This window comes from Oncorhynchus gorbuscha, linkage group LG03 (genome assembly GCF_021184085.1).
Source record: "Oncorhynchus gorbuscha isolate QuinsamMale2020 ecotype Even-year linkage group LG03, OgorEven_v1.0, whole genome shotgun sequence".
NCBI lineage: Eukaryota > Metazoa > Chordata > Actinopteri > Salmoniformes > Salmonidae > Oncorhynchus > Oncorhynchus gorbuscha.
The window spans coordinates 63,133,173-63,147,334 of record NC_060175.1 but is presented as its reverse complement, the minus strand read 5'-3'; the positions used below and the strand labels follow the sequence as shown (position 1 = coordinate 63,147,334).

The window sequence follows — 14,162 nt, the reverse complement described above, 5'->3', positions numbered from 1 at the left end:
ATAGACTGTTCTGACTTCAGAGGAGTCTCCTGACACTTGTGGGGTATGTAGAGAAAAATCGAGAATACCACCGTGTTCGTGAGGCTCTCCCCTTTCCAGAGAGTGGTCATGCGAAATTGCAGGTCAAACGGTTCGGAAGCTAGAGATGTTTTAGTGAGAAGACCGATTATAGGTATGTCTCGTAGTTTGACAAAAACGATCTCGGTCCACCATCTTTCACTGCAGATATGGAGGGGTAACATAAGCAGTTGTGGAGGATGGAGACGGAAACGCTGAGTCTCAATCTCTCTCGTTGAACACTGATCTATTTGAATGGGTATTTTCAACATTAATTTACTTTGATTCACGTACCTTTGCGTCATTTGACTCAAAATAAACGAGTTCCATTCTTTTTGAAGTCTTATTTTTTCATTTTCCTTAAAAAATGATTTGATCTCATTTTGCACTATATTCATTTATAAAAACTCGTCATCAGTTAGCAGTCGCGACTGAAGAAGACAGAATGTGAAAGACACAAGCAGATGAACTACAGAAGATTTGAACTGAAGCATGGTCAAGAGTTTGGAAGACTGTCATGCTCACAAGTAAAGCACAAAACACTCACATGATGTTCAATCGTTCCAAGCACCGTGGACACGTCAATCGATATCTTCACTGACATTGCTGCAGAAAGAAAGAAAAAGTACTTTGGACATAAGGCTCGTTGGTCTAGGGGTATGATTCTCGCTTAGGGTGCGAGAGGTCCCGGGTTCAAATCCCGGATGAGCCCTTTTGCAGATCCTTGAACAAGCTCAGACAGGCAGATCTTTGACCAATGGTCGCAGAATGCCACTATCACATCTTGGGCGCAGGACAAGGATGGCTGAATGGTTTTGGCGAACAAGCTGGACTGCAAATCTATTTTGATATGCACTTGTTGGTTCAACGTCGCACAACATTTATTATTTTAGATAAACTGAAGAATGTAGGAGCAATTCTAACTGCCACGAACAACGATAATGATTCAAATGTAATACACTTGAAATGACATCCAGCCCCTAAAAAAATGAAGTTCTCATGCTCTGCATTGGCCGGGAATCGAACCCAGGTCAACTGCTTGGAAGGCAGCTATGCTCACCACTATACCACCAATGCTATGTGCAGGTTATTAGCAACATGGAGACATCGACTCATATCTTGACCGTCATTTTTGTGGAAAGTGATCATTCTTTGACCAAAGGATCGTTGGTTTAGGTGTATGATTATTGCTTAGGTTGCGAGAGGTCCCTGGTTAAAACATCTATCATTTTAATCAGTACAGGTTACCTTCAAGATTAGGCCTGTGACACTTGTGGGGAAAGTAGGGCAAAAAACGGAGAACATTGCGACAAGTGGGTCACATTATTTTGAAGCCCAAAGATTTTGGATTCTACAAACAGAAGTTGGCACATAGACTGTTCTGACTTCAGAGGAGTCTCCTGACACTTGTGGGGTATGTAGAGAAAAATCGAGAATACCACCGTGTTCGTGAGGGTCTCCCCTTTCCAGAGAGTGGTCATACGAAATTGCAGGTCAAACGGTTCGGAAGCTAGAGATGTTTTAGTGAGAAGACCGATTATAGGTATGTCTCATGGTTTGACAAAAACGATCTCGGTCCACCATCTTTCACTGCAGATATGGAGGGGTAACATAAGCAGTTGTGGAGGATGGAGACGGATACGCTGAGTCTCAATCTCTCTCGTTGAACACTGATCTATTTGAATGGGTATTTTCAACATTAATTTACTTTGATTCACGTACCTTTGCGTCATTTGACTCAAAATAAACGAGTTCCATTCTTTTTGAAGTCTTATTTTTTCATCTCTCCTTAAAAAATGATTTGATCTCATTTTGCACTATATTCATTTATAAAAACTCGTCATCAGTTAGCAGTCGCGACTGAAGAAGACAGAATGTGAAAGACACAGCAGATGAACTACAGAAGATTTGAACTGAACCATGGTCAAGAGTTTGGAAGACTGTCATGCTCACAAGTAAAGCACAAAACACTCACATGATGTTCAATCGTTCCAAGCACCGTGGACACGTCAATCGATATCTTCACTGACATTGCTGCAGAAAGAAAGAAAAAAAACACTTTGGACATAAGGCTCGTTGGTCTACTGGGGGGTATGATTCTCTGACATTGCTTAGGGTGCGAGGTCTAGGGGGTTCAAAGGTCCCGGGTTCAAATCCCGGATGAGCCCTTTTGCAGATCCTTGAACAAGCTCAGACAGGCAGATCTTTGACCAATGGTCGGAATGCCAACTATCACCTCTTGGGCGCAGGACAAGGATGGCTGAATGGTTTTGGCGATGGACTGCAAATCTATTTTGATATGCACTTGTTGGTTCAACGTCGCACAACATTTATTATTTTAGATAAACTGAAGAATGTAGGAGCAATTCTAACTGCCACGAACAACGATAATGATTCAAATGTAATACACTTGAAATGACATCCAGGCCTAAAACTAATGAATTTTTCATGCTCTGCATTGGCCGGGAATCGAACCCGGGTCAACTGCTTGGAAGGCAGCTATGCTCACCACTATACCACCAATGCTATGTGCTTGTTATTAGCAACATGGAGACATCGACTCATATCTTGACCGTCATTTTTGTGGAAATTGATCATTCTTTGACCAAAAGGATCGTTGGTTTAGGTGTATGATTATTGCTTAGGTTGCGAGAGGTCCCTGGTTAAAACATCTATCATTTTAATCAGTACAGGTTACCTTCAAATTAGGCCTGTGACACTTGTGGGGAAAGTAGGGCAAAACGGAGAACATTGCGACAAGTGGGTCACATTATTTTGAAGCCCAAAGATTTTGGATTCTACAAACAGAAGTTGGCACATAGACTGTTCTGACTTCAGAGGAGTCTCCTGACACTTGTGGGGATGTAGAGAAAAATCGAGAATACCACCGTGTTCGTGAGGCTCTCCCCTTTCCAGAGAGTGGTCATACGAAATTGCAGGTCAAACGGTTCGAAGCTAGAGATGTTTTAGTGAGAAGACCGATTATAGGTATGTCTCATGTAGTTTGACAAAAACGATCTCGGTCCACCATCTTTCACTGCAGATATGGAGGGGTAACATAGGCAGTTGTGGAGGATGGAGACGGAAACGCTGAGTCTCAATCTCTCTCGTTGAACACTGATCTATTTGAATGGGTATTTTCAACATTAATTTACTTTGATTCACGTACCTTTGCTTCATTTGACTCAAAATAAACGAGTTCCATTCTTTTTGAAGTCTTATTTTTTCATTTTTCCTTAAAAAATGATTTGATCTCATTTTGCACTATATTCATTTATAAAAACTCGTCATCAGTTAGCAGTCGCGACTGAAGAAGACAGAATGTGAAAGACACAACAGATGAACTACAGAAGATTTGAACTGAACCATGGTCAAGAGTTTGGAAGACTGTCATGCTCACAAGTAAAGCACAAAACACTCACATGATGTTCAATCGTTCCAAGCACCGTGGACTCGTCAATCGATATCTTCACTGACATTGCTGCAGAAAGAAAGAAAAACACTTTGGACATAAGGCTCGTTGGTCTAGGGGTATGATTCTCGCTTAGGGTGCGAGAGGTCCCGGGTTCAAATCCCGGATGAGCCCTTTTGCAGATCCTTGAACAAGCTCAGACAGGCAGATCTTTGACCAATGGTCGGAATGCCAACTATCACCTCTTGGGCGCAGGACAAGGATGGCTGAATGGTTTTGGCGATGGACTGCAAATCTATTTTGATATGCACTTGTTGGTTCAACGTCGCACAACATTTATTATTTTAGATAAACTGAAGAATGTAGGAGCAATTCTAACTGCCACGAACAACGATAATGATTCAAATGTAATACACTTGAAATGACATCCAGGGCCTAAAAAAGTGAATTTTTCATGCTCTGCATTGGCCGGGAATCGAACCCGGGTCAACTGCTTGGAAGGCAGCTATGCTCACCACTATACCACCAATGCTATGTGCAGGTCATTAGCAACATGGAGACATCGACTCATATCTTGACCGTCATTTTTGTGGAAATTGATCATTCTTTGACCAAAAGGATCGTTGGTTTAGGTGTATGATTATTGGCTTAGGTTGCGAGAGGTCCCTGGTTAAAACATCTATCATTTTAATCAGTACAGGTTACCTTCAATTAGGCCTGTGACACTTGTGGGGAAAGTAGGGCAAAACGGAGAACATTGCGACAAGTGGGGTCACATTACTTTGAAGCCCAAAGATTTTGGATTCTACAAACAGAAGTTGGCACATAGACTGTTCTGACTTCAGAGGAGTCTCCTGACACTTGTGGGGTATGTAGAGAAAAATCGAGAATACCACCGTGTTCGTGAGGGTCTCCCCTTTCCAGAGAGTGGTCATACGAAATTGCAGGTCAAACGGTTCGGAAGCTAGAGATGTTTTGTGAGAAGACCGATTATAGGTATGTCTCGTAGTTTGACAAAAACGATCTCGGTCCACCATCTTTCACTGCAGATATGGAGGGGTAACATAAGCAGTTGTGGAGGATGGAGACGGAAACGCTGAGTCTCAATCTCTCTCGTTGAACACTGATCTATTTGAATGGGTATTTTCAACATTAATTTACTTTGATTCACGTACCTTTGCTTCATTTGACTCAAAATAAACGAGTTCCATTCTTTTTGAAGTCTTATTTTTCATTTCTCCTTTAAAAAATGATTTGATCTCATTTTGCACTATATTCATTTATAAAAACTCGTCATCAGTTAGCTGTCGCGACTGAAGAAGACAGAATGTGAAAGACACAGCAGATGAACTACAGAAGATTTGAACTGAACCATGGTCAAGAGTTTGGAAGACTGTCATGCTCACAAGTAAAGCACAAAACACTCACATGATGTTCAATCGTTCCAAGCACCGTGGACACGTCAATCGATATCTTCACTGACATTGCTGCAGAAAGAAAGAAAAACACTTTGGACATAAGGCTCGTTGGTCTAGGGGTATGATTCTCGCTTAGGGTGCGAGAGGTCCCGGGTTCAAATCCCGGATGAGCCCTTTGCAGATCCTTGAACAAGCTCAGACAGGCAGATCTTTGGCCAATGGTCGGAATGCCAACTATCACCTCTTGGGCGCAGGACAAGGATGGCTGAATGGTTTTGGCGAAGGACTGCAAATCTATTTTGATATGCACTTGTTGGTTCAACGTCGCACAACATTTATTATTTTAGATAAACTGAAGAATGTAGGAGCAATTCTAACTGCCACGAACAACGATAATGATTCAAATGTAATACACTTGAAATGACATCCAGGGCCTAAAAAAGTGAATTTTTCATGCTCTGCATTGGCCGGGAATCGAACCCAGGTCAACTGCTTGGAAGGCAGCTATGCTCACCACTATACCACCAATGCTATGTGCTAGTCATTAGCAACATGGAGACATCGACTCATATCTTGACCGTCATTTTTGTGGAAATTGATCATTCTTTGACCAAAAGGATCGTTGGTTTAGGTGTATGATTATTGCTTAGGTTGCGAGAGGTCCCTGGTTAAAACATCTATCATTTTAATCAGTACAGGTTACCTTCAAATTAGGCCGTGACACTTGTGGGGGAAGTAGGGCAAAACGGAGAACATTGCGACAAGTGGGGTCACATTACTTTGAAGCCCAAAGATTTTGGATTCTACAAACAGAAGTTGGCACATAGACTGTTCTGACTTCAGAGGAGTCTCCTGACACTTGTGGGGTATGTAGAGAAAATCGAGAATACCACCGTGTTCGTGAGGCTCTCCCCTTTCCAGAGAGTGGTCATACGAAATTGCAGGTCAAACGGTTCGGAAGCTAGAGATGTTTTAGTGAGAAGACCGATTATAGGTATGTCTCGTAGTTTGACAAAAACCGATCTCGGTCCACCATCTTTCACTGCAGATATGGAGGGGTAACATAAGCAGTTGTGGAGGATGGAGACGGAAACGCTGAGTCTCAATCTCTCTCGTTGAACACTGATCTATTTGAATGGGTATTTTCAACATTAATTTACTTTGATTCACGTACCTTTGCGTCATTTGACTCAAAATAAACGAGTTCCATTCTTTTTGAAGTCTTATTTTTTCATTTCTCCTTAAAAAACGATTTGATCTCATTTTGCACTATATTCATTTATAAAAACTCGTCATCAGTTAGCAGTCGCGACTGAAGAAGACAGAATGTGAAAGACACAGCAGATGAACTACAGAAGATTTGAACTGAACCATGGTCAAGAGTTTGGAAGACTGTCATGCTCACAAGTAAAGCACAAAACACTCACATGATGTTCAATCGTTCCAAGCACCGTGGACACGTCAATCGATATCTTCACTGACATTGCTGCAGAAAGAAAGAAAAACAGTTGGACATAAGGCTCGTTGGTCTAGGGGTATGATTCTCGCTTAGGGTGCGAGAGGTCCCGGGTTCAAATCCCGGATGAGCCCTTTTGCAGATCCTTGAACAAGCTCAGACAGGCAGATCTTTGACCAATGGTCGGAATGCCAACTATCACCTCTTGGGCGCAGGACAAGGATGGCTGAATGGTTTTGGCGATGGACTGCAAATCTATTTTGATATGCACTTGTTGGTTCAACGTCGCACAACATTTATTATTTTAGATAAACTGAAGAATGTAGGAGCAATTCTAACTGCCACGAACAACGATAATGATTCAAATGTAATACACTTGAAATGACATCCAGGGCCTAAAACTAGTGAATTTTCATGCTCTGCATTGGCCGGGGGAATCGAACCCGGGTCAACTGCTTGGAAGGCAGCTATGCTCACCACTATACCACCAATGCTATGTGCTTGTCATTAGCAACATGGAGACATCGACTCATATCTTGACCGTCATTTTTGTGGAAATTGATCATTCTTTGACCAAAGGATCGTTGGTTTAGGTGTATGATTATTGCTTAGGTTGCGAGAGGTCCCTGGTTAAAACATCTATCATTTTAATCAGTACAGGTTACCTTCAAATTAGGCCGTGACACTTGTGGGGAAAGTAGGGCAAACGGAGAACATTGCGACAAGTGGGGTCACATTATTTTGAAGCCCAAAGATTTTGGATTCTACAAACAGAAGTTGGCACATAGACTGTTCTGACTTCAGAGGAGTCTCCTGACACTTGTGGGGTATGTAGAGAAAAATCGAGAATACCACCGTGTTCGTGAGGCTCTCCCCTTTCCAGAGAGTGGTCATACGAAATTGCAGGTCAAACGGTTCGGAAGCTAGAGATGTTTTAGTGAGAAGACCGATTATAGGTATGTCTCATGTAGTTTGACAAAAACCGATCTCGGTCCACCATCTTTCACTGCAGATATGGAGGGGTAACATAAGCAGTTGTGGAGGATGGAGACGGAAACGCTGAGTCTCAATCTCTCTCGTTGAACACTGATCTATTTGAATGGGTATTTTCAACATTAATTTACTTTGATTCACGTACCTTTGCGTCATTTGACTCAAAATAAACGAGTTCCATTCTTTTTGAAGTCTTATTTTTTCATCTCTCCTTAAAAAACGATTTGATCTCATTTTGCACTATATTCATTTATAAAAACTCGTCATCAGTTAGCAGTCGCGACTGAAGAAGACAGAATGTGAAAGACACAGCAGATGAACTACAGAAGATTTGAACTGAACCATGGTCAAGAGTTTGGAAGACTGTCATGCTCACAAGTAAAGCACAAAACACTCACATGATGTTCAATCGTTCCAAGCACCGTGGACACGTCAATCGATATCTTCACTGACATTGCTGCAGAAAGAAAGAAAAACACTTTGGACATAAGGCTCGTTGGTCTAGGGGTATGATTCTCGCTTAGGGTGCGAGAGGTCCCGGGTTCAAATCCCGGATGAGCCCTTTTGCAGATCCTTGAACAAGCTCAGACAGGCAGATCTTTGACCAATGGTCGGAATGCCAACTATCACATCTTGGGCGCAGGACAAGGATGGCTGAATGGTTTTGGCGATGGACTGCAAATCTATTTTGATATGCACTTGTTGGTTCAACGTCGCACAACATTTATTATTTTAGATAAACTGAAGAATGTAGGAGCAATTCTAACTGCCACGAACAACGATAATGATTCAAATGTAATACACTTGAAATGACATCCAGGGCCTAAAACTATGAATTTTTCATGCTCTGCATTGGCCGGGAATCGAACCCAGGTCAACTGCTTGGAAGGCAGCTATGCTCACCACTATACCACCAATGCTATGTGCAGGTCATTAGCAACATGGAGACATCGACTCATATCTTGACCGTCATTTTTGTGGAAATTGATCATTCTTTGACCAAAAGGATCGTTGGTTTAGGTGTATGATTATTGCTTAGGTTGCGAGAGGTCCCTGGTTAAAACATCTATCATTTTAATCAGTACAGGTTACCTTCAAATTAGGCCGTGACACTTGTGGGGAAAGTAGGGCAAAACGGAGAACATTGCGACAAGTGGGGTCACATTATTTTGAAGCCCAAAGATTTTGGATTCTACAAACAGAAGTTGGCACATAGACTGTTCTGACTTCAGAGGAGTCTCCTGACACTTGTGGGGTATGTAGAGAAAAATCGAGAATACCACCGTGTTCGTGAGGCTCTCCCCTTTCCAGAGAGTGGTCATGCGAAATTGCAGGTCAAACGGTTCGAAGCTAGAGATGTTTTAGTGAGAAGACCGATTATAGGTATGTCTCATGTAGTTTGACAAAAAACGATCTCGGTCCACCATCTTTCACTGCAGATATGGAGGGGTAACATAAGCAGTTGTGGAGGATGGAGACGGAAACGCTGAGTCTCAATCTCTACTTGAAACTGATCTATTTGAATGGGTATTTTCAACATTAATTTACTTTGATTCACGTACCTTTGCTTCATTTGACTCAAAATAAACGAGTTCCATTCTTTTTGAAGTCTTATTTTTTCATTCTCCTTAAAAAACGATTTGATCTCATTTTGCACTATATTCATTTATAAAAACTCGTCATCAGTTAGCAGTCGCGACTGAAGAAGACAGAATGTGAAAGACACAGCAGATGAACTACAGAAGATTTGAACTGAACCATGGTCAAGAGTTTGGAAGACTGTCATGCTCACAAGTAAAGCACAAAACACTCACATGATGTTCAATCGTTCCAAGCACCGTGGACACGTCAATCGATATCTTCACTGACATTGCTGCAGAAAGAAAGAAAACAGTTTGGACATAAGGCTCGTTGGTCTAGGGGTATGATTCTCAGGCAGATCTGGGCCACTAGGGTGCAGAAAGAAAGAGGTCCCGTTGGGTTCAAATCCCGGATGAGCCCTTTTGCAGATCCTTGAACAAGCTCAGACAGGCAGATCTTTGGCCAATGGTCGGAATGCCAACTATCACCTCTTGGGCGCAGGACAAGGATGGCTGAATGGTTTTGGCGATGGACTGCAAATCTATTTTGATATGCACTTGTTGGTTCAACGTCACAACATTTATTAATTTAGATAAACTGAAGAATGTAGGAGCAATTCTAACTGCCACGAACAACGATAATGATTCAAATGTAATACACTTGAAATGACATCCAGGGCCTAAAACTAGTGAATTTTTCATGCTCTGCATTGGCCGGGAATCGAACCCGGGTCAACTGCTTGGAAGGCAGCTATGCTCACCACTATACCACCAATGCTATGTGCTAGTCATAAGCAACATGGAGACATCGACTCATATCTTGACCGTCATTTTTGTGGAAATTGATCATTCTTTGACCAAAAGGATCGTTGGTTTAGGTGTATGATTATTGCTTAGGTTGCGAGAGGTCCCTGGTTAAAACATCTATCATTTTAATCAGTACAGGTTACCTTCAAATTAGGCCGTGACACTTGTGGGGAAAGTAGGGCAAAACGGAGAACATTGCGACAAGTGGGTCACATTACTTTGAAGCCCAAAGATTTTGGATTCTACAAACAGAAGTTGGCACATAGACTGTTCTGACTTCAGAGGAGTCTCCTGACACTTGTGGGGTATGTAGAGAAAAATCGAGAATACCACCGTGTTCGTGAGGCTCTCCCCTTTCCAGAGAGTGGTCATACGAAATTGCAGGTCAAACGGTTCGAAGCTAGAGATGTTTTAGTGAGAAGACCGATTATAGGTATGTCTCGTAGTTTGACAAAAACGATCTCGGTCCACCATCTTTCACTGCAGATATGGAGGGGTAACATAAGCAGTTGTGGAGGATGGAGACGGAAACGCTGAGTCTCAATCTCTCTCGTTGAACACTGATCTATTTGAATGGGTATTTTCAACATTAATTTACTTTGATTCACGTACCTTTGCGTCATTTGACTCAAAATAAACGAGTTCCATTCTTTTTGAAGTCTTATTTTTTCATTTCTCCTTAAAAAACGATTTGATCTCATTTTGCACTATATTCATTTATAAAAACTCGTCATCAGTTAGCAGTCGCGACTGAAGAAGACAGAATGTGAAAGACACAGCAGATGAACTACAGAAGATTTGAACTGAACCATGGTCAAGAGTTTGGAAGACTGTCATGCTCACAAGTAAAGCACAAAACACTCACATGATGTTCAATCGTTCCAAGCACCGTGGACACGTCAATCGATATCTTCACTGACATTGCTGCAGAAAGAAAGAAAAACACTTTGGACATAAGGCTCGTTGGTCTAGGGGTATGATTCTCGCTTAGGGTGCGAGAGGTCCCGGGTTCAAATCCCGGATGAGCCCTTTGCAGATCCTTGAACAAGCTCAGACAGGCAGATCTTTGACCAATGGTCGGAATGCCAACTATCACATCTTGGGCGCAGGACAAGGATGGCTGAATGGTTTTGGCGATGGACTGCAAATCTATTTTGATATGCACTTGTTGGTTCAACGTCGCACAACATTTATTATTTTAGATAAACTGAAGAATGTAGGAGCAATTCTAACTGCCACGAACAACGATAATGATTCAAATGTAATACACTTGAAATGACATCCAGGGCCTAAAACTATGAATTTTTCATGCTCTGCATTGGCCGGGAATCGAACCCAGGTCAACTGCTTGGAAGGCAGCTATGCTCACCACTATACCACCAATGCTATGTGCAGGTCATTAGCAACATGGAGACATCGACTCATATCTTGACCGTCATTTTTGTGGAAATTGATCATTCTTTGACCAAAAGGATCGTTGGTTTAGGTGTATGATTATTGCTTAGGTTGCGAGAGGTCCCTGGTTAAAACATCTATCATTTTAATCAGTACAGGTTACCTTCAAATTAGGCCGTGACACTTGTGGGGAACGTAGGGCAAAACGGAGAACATTGCGACAAGTGGGGTCACATTATTTTGAAGCCCAAAGATTTTGGATTCTACAAACAGAAGTTGGCACATAGACTGTTCTGACTTCAGAGGAGTCTCCTGACACTTGTGGGGTATGTAGAGAAAAATCGAGAATACCACCGTGTTCGTGAGGCTCTCCCCTTTCCAGAGAGTGGTCATACGAAATTGCAGGTCAAACGGTTCGGAAGCTAGAGATGTTTTAGTGAGAAGACCGATTATAGGTATGTCTCGTAGTTTGACAAAAACGATCTAGGTCCACCATCTTTCACTGCAGATATGGAGGGGTAACATAAGCAGTTGTGGAGGATGGAGACGGAAACGCTGAGTCTCAATCTCTCTCGTTGAACACTGATCTATTTGAATGGGTATTTTCAACATTAATTTACTTTGATTCACGTACCTTTGCGTCATTTGACTCAAAATAAACGAGTTCCATTCTTTTTGAAGTCTTATTTTTTCATTTTTCCTTTAAAAAACGATTTGATCTCATTTTGCACTATATTCATTTATAAAAACTCGTCATCAGTTAGCAGTCGCGACTGAAGAAGACAGAATGTGAAAGACACAGCAGATGAACTACAGAAGATTTGAACTGAACCATGGTCAAGAGTTTGGAAGACTGTCATGCTCACAAGTAAAGCACAAAACACTCACATGATGTTCAATCGTTCCAAGCACCGTGGACACGTCAATCGATATCTTCACTGACATTGCTGCAGAAAGAAAGAAAAACAGTTTGGACATAAGGCTCGTTGGTCTAGGGGTATGATTCTCGCTTAGGGTGCGAGAGGCCGGGTTCAAATCCCGGATGAGCCCTTTTGCAGATCCTTGAACAAGCTCAGACAGGCAGATCTTTGACCAATGGTCGGAATGCCAACTATCACAGATCTTGGGCGCAGGACAAGGATGGCTGAATGGTTTTGGCGATGGACTGCAAATCTATTTTGATATGCACTTGTTGGTTCAACGTCGCACAACATTTATTATTTTAGATAAACTGAAGAATGTAGGAGCAATTCTAACTGCCACGAACAACGATAATGATTCAAATGTAATACACTTGAAATGACATCCAGCCCTAAAAAATGAAGTTTTCATGCTCTGCATTGGCCGGGAATCGAACCCGGGTCAACTGCTTGGAAGGCAGCTATGCTCACCACTATACCACCAATGCTATGTGCAGGTTATTAGCAACATGGAGACATCGACTCATATCTTGACCGTCATTTTTGTGGAAATTGATCATTCTTTGACCAAAAGGATCGTTGGTTTAGGTGTATGATTATGGCTTAGGTTGCGAGAGGTCCCTGGTTAAAACATCTATCATTTTAATCAGTACAGGTTACCTTCAAATTAGGCCGTGACACTTGTGGGGAAAGTAGGGCAAAACGGAGAACATTGCGACAAGTGGGTCACATTACTTTGAAGCCCAAAGATTTTGGATTCTACAAACAGAAGTTGGCACATAGACTGTTCTGACTTCAGAGGAGTCTCCTGACACTTGTGGGGGATGTAGAGAAAAATCGAGAATACCACCGTGTTCGTGAGGCTCTCCCCTTTCCAGAGAGTGGTCATACGAAATTGCAGGTCAAACGGTTCGGAAGCTAGAGATGTTTTATGTGAGAAGACCGATTATAGGTATGTCTCATGGTTTGACAAAAACGATCTCGGTCCACCATCTTTCACTGCAGATATGGAGGGGTAACATAAGCAGTTGTGGAGGATGGAGACGGAACGCTGAGTCTCAATCTCTCTCGTTGAAAACTGATCTATTTGAATGGGTATTTTCAACATTAATTTACTTTGATTCACGTACCTTTGCGTCATTTGACTCAAAATAAACGAGTTCCATTCTTTTTGAAGTCTTATTTTTTCATTTTTCCTTAAAAAATGATTTGATCTCATTTTGCACTATATTCATTTATAAAAACTCGTCATCAGTTAGCAGTCGCGACTGAAGAAGACAGAATGTGAAAGACACAACAGATGAACTACAGAAGATTTGAACTGAACCATGGTCAAGAGTTTGGAAGACTGTCATGCTCACAAGTAAAGCACAAAACACTCACATGATGTTCAATCGTTCCAAGCACCGTGGACACGTCAATCGATATCTTCACTGACATTGCTGCAGAAAGAAAGAAAAAAGTTTGGGCATAAGGCTCGTTGGTCTAGGGGTATGATTCTCGCTTAGGGTGCGAGAGGTCCCGGGTTCAAATCCGGATGAGCCCTTTTGCAGATCCTTGAACAAGCTCAGACAGGCAGATCTTTGGCCAATGGTCGGAATGCCAACTATCACCTCTTGGGCGCAGGACAAGGATGGCTGAATGGTTTTGGCGATGGACTGCAAATCTATTTTGATATGCACTTGTTGTTGGTTCAACGTCGCACAACATTTATTATTTTAGATAAACTGAAGAATGTAGGAGCAATTCTAACTGCCACGAACAACGATAATGATTCAAATGTAATACACTTGAAATGACATCCAGCCCCTAAAACTAATGAAGTTTTCATGCTCTGCATTGGCCGGGAATCGAACCCGGGTCAACTGCTTGGAAGGCAGCTATGCTCACCACTATACCACCAATGCTATGTGCAGGTTATTAGCAACATGGAGACATCGACTCATATCTTGACCGTCATTTTTGTGGAAAGTGATCATTCTTTGACCAAAAGGATCGTTGGTTTAGGTGTATGATTATGGCTTAGGTTGCGAGAGGTCCCTGGTTAAAACATATATCATTTTAATCAGTACAGGTTACCTTCAAATTAGGCCTGTGACACTTGTGGGGAAAGTAGGGCAAAAC

At 42.0% G+C, this 14,162-nt stretch overlaps 17 non-coding genes across 17 annotated transcripts; 7 read left to right on the top strand and 10 right to left on the bottom strand.

Annotated features, from left to right (window-relative positions):
- The first annotated feature begins 697 nt into the window (after positions 1 to 697).
- On the top strand, positions 698 to 769 carry trnap-agg. Its single transcript has one exon. It is a non-coding gene; the product is annotated as a tRNA-Pro (tRNA).
- A 293-nt stretch (positions 770 to 1,062) lies between these two features.
- On the bottom strand, positions 1,063 to 1,134 carry trnag-ucc. The gene has a single exon. It is a non-coding gene; the product is annotated as a tRNA-Gly (tRNA).
- Positions 1,135 to 2,511: 1,377 nt separating this feature from the next.
- trnag-ucc lies at positions 2,512 to 2,583 on the bottom strand. The gene has a single exon. It is a non-coding gene; the product is annotated as a tRNA-Gly (tRNA).
- Positions 2,584 to 3,571: 988 nt separating this feature from the next.
- Positions 3,572 to 3,643, top strand: trnap-agg. Its single transcript has one exon. It is a non-coding gene; the product is annotated as a tRNA-Pro (tRNA).
- Positions 3,644 to 3,929: 286 nt separating this feature from the next.
- Positions 3,930 to 4,001, bottom strand: trnag-ucc. The gene has a single exon. It is a non-coding gene; the product is annotated as a tRNA-Gly (tRNA).
- Positions 4,002 to 4,989: 988 nt separating this feature from the next.
- trnap-agg lies at positions 4,990 to 5,061 on the top strand. Its single transcript has one exon. It is a non-coding gene; the product is annotated as a tRNA-Pro (tRNA).
- A 285-nt stretch (positions 5,062 to 5,346) lies between these two features.
- trnag-ucc lies at positions 5,347 to 5,418 on the bottom strand. Its single transcript has one exon. It is a non-coding gene; the product is annotated as a tRNA-Gly (tRNA).
- A 987-nt stretch (positions 5,419 to 6,405) lies between these two features.
- trnap-agg lies at positions 6,406 to 6,477 on the top strand. The gene has a single exon. It is a non-coding gene; the product is annotated as a tRNA-Pro (tRNA).
- Positions 6,478 to 6,763: 286 nt separating this feature from the next.
- Positions 6,764 to 6,837, bottom strand: trnag-ucc. Its single transcript has one exon. It is a non-coding gene; the product is annotated as a tRNA-Gly (tRNA).
- Positions 6,838 to 7,826: 989 nt separating this feature from the next.
- Positions 7,827 to 7,898, top strand: trnap-agg. Its single transcript has one exon. It is a non-coding gene; the product is annotated as a tRNA-Pro (tRNA).
- Positions 7,899 to 8,184: 286 nt separating this feature from the next.
- On the bottom strand, positions 8,185 to 8,256 carry trnag-ucc. Its single transcript has one exon. It is a non-coding gene; the product is annotated as a tRNA-Gly (tRNA).
- A 1,366-nt stretch (positions 8,257 to 9,622) lies between these two features.
- Positions 9,623 to 9,694, bottom strand: trnag-ucc. Its single transcript has one exon. It is a non-coding gene; the product is annotated as a tRNA-Gly (tRNA).
- Positions 9,695 to 10,680: 986 nt separating this feature from the next.
- Positions 10,681 to 10,752, top strand: trnap-agg. Its single transcript has one exon. It is a non-coding gene; the product is annotated as a tRNA-Pro (tRNA).
- Positions 10,753 to 11,037: 285 nt separating this feature from the next.
- trnag-ucc lies at positions 11,038 to 11,109 on the bottom strand. The gene has a single exon. It is a non-coding gene; the product is annotated as a tRNA-Gly (tRNA).
- A 989-nt stretch (positions 11,110 to 12,098) lies between these two features.
- trnap-agg lies at positions 12,099 to 12,168 on the top strand. The gene has a single exon. It is a non-coding gene; the product is annotated as a tRNA-Pro (tRNA).
- Positions 12,169 to 12,454: 286 nt separating this feature from the next.
- On the bottom strand, positions 12,455 to 12,526 carry trnag-ucc. The gene has a single exon. It is a non-coding gene; the product is annotated as a tRNA-Gly (tRNA).
- A 1,347-nt stretch (positions 12,527 to 13,873) lies between these two features.
- Positions 13,874 to 13,945, bottom strand: trnag-ucc. Its single transcript has one exon. It is a non-coding gene; the product is annotated as a tRNA-Gly (tRNA).
- Between the last annotated feature and the right edge of the window lie 217 nt (positions 13,946 to 14,162).